The sequence below is a fragment of the Leptonychotes weddellii genome, chromosome 15, assembly GCF_054177405.1.
Source record: "Leptonychotes weddellii isolate Sample4059 chromosome 15, ASM5417740v2, whole genome shotgun sequence".
Taxonomy (NCBI): domain Eukaryota; kingdom Metazoa; phylum Chordata; class Mammalia; order Carnivora; family Phocidae; genus Leptonychotes; species Leptonychotes weddellii.
In genome coordinates, this window is record NC_138383.1 from 8,068,139 (window position 1) to 8,072,654 (window position 4,516).

The 4,516-nt window shown below is 43.4% G+C and overlaps 1 long non-coding RNA gene across 1 annotated transcript in view; it reads right to left on the reverse strand.

The window, feature by feature from the left end:
- Positions 1–677: 677 nt before the first annotated feature.
- The window catches only part of LOC115937575 (uncharacterized), a 45,678-nt gene continuing 41,839 nt past the window's right edge, over positions 678–4,516 (reverse strand). The window contains exon 3 of the long non-coding RNA XR_014140285.1: positions 678–2,441. This is a non-coding gene — a long non-coding RNA (uncharacterized LOC115937575). The remainder of the gene's footprint in view (positions 2,442–4,516) is intronic.

A 4,516-nucleotide genomic window follows, 5' to 3' on the forward strand; every position in this document is an offset into this window, starting at 1 on the left:
CATGTCTGCTCTCGTTGCTCAAAGTACAATTATTAGAAAATGTTCCTTTACTTTTGTTTAAGTCCTGTGGTAGCATTTCTAGCATGTTCCTTAGGATTACTTAAGTAAACTCATTAGTAAGGTTAAAATAATGTGTGCGTGTGTGTGTGTGTATGTGTGGGTGTGTTGGGGGGATGGAAGCTGATGTTTCTTATTTTCAGAAAATCTTTCCAGTTTCCTACATCAACACCAAAGCCGCAAAAGTTGCACAGATCCATCTACGAGAGAGCAATCAGAAACAATCTAAATGTCCATCGAGAAGGACCATTCTAAAATAAATTGGGGTACATCCATAAATATGAGGGGACATTTTGCTTTCATGACAGAGACATGAATCACTGATGCTACGACCATAGTTAATATTTACCGAGCATTTATTAAGTTAGATACTAAAAGCCTTACATGGAATATTTCATTTAAGCCTGAGAAACACAACAAGATAGGTTCTATTTTTCCTGGGGCTTAAAAAGTTTGAGTAGTTTCTCATTTCACTCTAAAGTTTTTTTTCTCCCCCAGAACCTATGCACTTCATCCTTTTGCTCTCCAGCTTATGTGGAAATGTCTGCAATATGCCGTTGTGAAAAACAGAACAAAGCTGGTACATACTATTTTTTGTATGTGCTTAATTATGTGTGGGTGGGTGGGTGTTATCTGTATTCAAGCGTCAGAGTTTTTGGAACTGTATACACCAAAACCATTCACCTATTATCTGGGCAGTGGGTTAATGGATGGTTCTCACTTTCTTTTTCTACATCATGGGAATTATTTCCTAGTTATTATATATACATGCATACCCACGTATAACTCTTTAAAGTTATAATTTTAAAGGTAAATAAAATAATAACATGAAAAGCAGCAACGAAGCTGCCAGTTAGAAAGGGAAAACCCTATCAAATGAATTATTAAGACCTTCCTCTAAAAAAGGCACCCTAAAAACTTGACTTCCCTAATTCAGCTTATATTTTCTTTTCTATTTTTCAAAGTAGCCTGTGGTGGGAAACATAGGCTGCGGTCCCCTTCTAGATACCGTCCAGCCCTCTGAATGTGGGATGAAGACAGGCAAGGCAGTGTTGCTGGGGGTGGGGAGGGGAGGTTGTGCTTCAAGACCCCCGTCTGAACACCCAGCTCCAAAGCTTCCACTTATGACCCTGGTTCAACCTGCCTTGATTTTCCACAGGGAAGCCAAAGTGGAAATTAGTCTTTGGAAAGGGATTTTCAAAGTAGACTTCACTCAAACTCGGCAAATAATTAACTTTTCATCCTCTCATAAAATTTAGACTGTGGCTGGTTCAAAGCCCAGGACCCCGGGCCTTAATTGAATTGACTCAGTTTTCCATCCTTCTGAAGGATCATTCCAAACCATAACATTTAGCCAGGGCTGCCCTTCCTGGCGAGAACATAAGTGCCCATTGAAAGGAGGATCGCCGAGTCAGGACTGTGGCACGCAAATTGGGCCGGAGTGGAAAATGGGACACTCTCCGAAGGGGACAAAACACTTTCTGTTTCCTACGCTTTAAAGTTCAGTTCGAAGGCATCTGCGCACCACCGTGTCCCGGCCAAAGCAAAGAGAGCCACCACTCCACGGCTCCCCGGCCACTGCGCTCATCCTGACCCTCGGGGCCTCCTTCTCCACGCCGCGGCCTGCCCATCACCTCCTCTCAGACCCAATTCGCCCCTGCCCTCCCTGATTTTGGCCTCACTCACGTCCTCCTCTACAAACAAGTCCCTGGCCCCCTGCCTTCTGAAATTAACCCACATTGCCGATTTCAGATCAAAATTTGTTATGCAAACAGGAAGCCCCAAAGGTCGAGATGGGAGTTATTCTCCAAAACCGAATGAGTCGAAACAAGACATTCTCTTGTTATTGGATTGTACATCAAACAACTGCATGTGCACGAGGAGCTGAAATAACCATAACAACAATACGCAGAACAATGGGCTCCCAATTAAACTGTAGGACCCCTGAGGGCAGAGCACCAGCTCCTCGTTACCTTCTCCAGCTGCCTTGGCACCTCGCTCCGCATGACTCACGTGCTCAGTAAATACTGGGTTGATGACACATTGTCTGCAGAGCAAGAAGAGGACATCTCCCATGCCTGAAACCTGGCACCATTTAGATATGAAAATGTGGCTTTCAGTAATTTTAAGTTCTTGAAAGCTAAATTATAAAGCAGTTAGACGTATTTTTTTCCTTTTCTTTTGAAATCTTTCTGGTCTTGGACTGAGAGGCTTTTGCAGTTGAGGTAATCTCTTAAAGACCACTGACATCTACTCAACCACAGAACATTCAGGCACGCTGAACCTTGGCATTGGTGATCCGCAGAAGGAAATGTAGAATTAACTTCTAATATTGAAGCTGACACTTCGGCTTCATCTCCGGGATGTTGCAGGGAAGAGTCTCTCTGTGTGGGATGAGAAATAGAATTTGTAATTCAAGGTCAGTGGAGGAAAACCCCTGGGTTTATTTTATTTGGACTGTGTTTCCATGATGTCGCTGCCGAACTGAGTTTTTTATTTGCGCCGGTTTATGTGGTGGATCTCTGCGAACCCCATTTTGAAAGACACTGTTGTGGTACCTGGAGGCTTTGGAGGTGATTCTCCAGCCGGCACAAATATGATTGGAAGGCTATGCTTATGGATTTATAAAAGAGTGATTAAGTTCCATATCAAAGGGAAGTGCCTTCCTGGAAGAGGATGGGTTAAAGTCCAGAAACTCAGCCAAGCTTCCAGGGAATTCTGCCCCTTTTTTTTAGCTCTCCCCCTGCAGCCTGGTCCCCACCTACTCCCCCTTCTGCTTCTGCGTCAGTCCCTCCTTGCTGCTCCAGGCTAAATGTCTTGCTGTCCAGTTCTGGTTCTTAGGCACTGCATTTTGCCAGGCTACCTTTTCACCCCAAATGTTCTTCAACAATTGGGTCTATCAGTTTTAAGGAAAAGTACATGAAAATAGTAGAAGCATATGGAAGATGGCAACCTGACATTTTATGGAGAGAAAAGCGACCTTTATAAGAGATGGTACTTCTGTGTAAATATCGAATAGCTGAACACGGGTGGCTGACCTGCCAAGTTAGGAGTCGCTCGTTTGTCTTTATTAGGAAAGTAAAATTAGAGTTGAGAGTAGCTGGATCTTCAGGATTCCTCTCAGACAAGGAAGTGGTGAAAATGTCCACTCTTTATTGGGCATATCTGACAGCAAACAGGAGCGCCTAGTCTCTCTGGCTTGTCATAAGCCTGACTGTCAACTCTGCATAAATAAGAGGGTGTGAGACTTGATGTGGGAAGCAGGTGAAGAGGAAAGTATACAGGAAGCATCATGGATGTTAGAAGGGGGACTGGATGATGATGACCATGACAACTGTCCTGAATTGTGTTCTTTTTTATGTGCCAAGCTCTTTTGCATGCTTTATCTCATTAAATCCAGACAACAACCCCATGCAATAGGATCTGTTCTTAACCTAATATTATAGGGACAGGGAAAAGTCACTCTGTCCAAACGACAGAGTCTGGATTCACACTTAAGTCCAGCTGACTCTAGAGTTTACATTCTTAATGAGCCTGGACTTTAGGAAGCCCACTACAACATTACTTCTCACTTTTTGTTTCCAGTTCTCCTCATTCATGGTTGTTTTTTTTGTTTTTTTCCCTTTTTAAGTACTTTTCCACCTGAGCCTGGTTCTTTTCTTTGGGAATAAATGTTTAGAGCTAAATTAGGAAGTGTTGGGAAGGAGTTCTTCCCATAAGCAAGAGCAGAAAGGCAAATGCCTGCAGCCAGCCTTGCCCAAAGGGGAGATGGACATGCTCTGTGCATTTCCCCTCCTGAGCTTTGTAATGTTTGGAAAGCCACCTTCAAATTTTAATCCTTCCCACCCCAGACTTTGCCATTCGAAACAATCTCCCCCTCCTGGTTAGCTACTATCCTATCAATTTGATATTGACATTATTAGAGCCATGGGATATCCCTGTTTTTCCAGCAAAAGAAATGGACCGCACTGGGACAAACACCCAGTCTTTCCTGACTTTCTAGCTGGGTGGTGCGGCATTAAGAGTGGCTTGGTTTCCAGTCACAGAGTTTATTTAAATCTTGGTTGGAAATCTCATCTGCTCTGAGCCTTGGTTTATGCACAGATCCATAAGCCAGGAGCAGTAATAACTACTTCAAGGGGTGCTTAGGAAGTCTAAATGAAATTTTTTTTTTTAATTTGAAATATCTCTATGAAAGTTCCTGGCATATCAAAGGTACTCAATGAATGTTGTGTGTTATTAGCATTATTCTTATGGTTGTTTTTTTTTTTTTTTTAAAGATTTTATTTATTTATTTGACAGAGAGAGACACAGCGAGAGAGGGAACACAAGCAGGGGGAGTGGGAGAGGGAGAAGCAGGCTCCCCGCAGAGCAGGGAGCCCGATGCGGGACTCGATCCCAGGACCCCGGGATCATGACCTGAGCCGAAGGCAGTCGCTTAACCAACTGAGCCACCCAG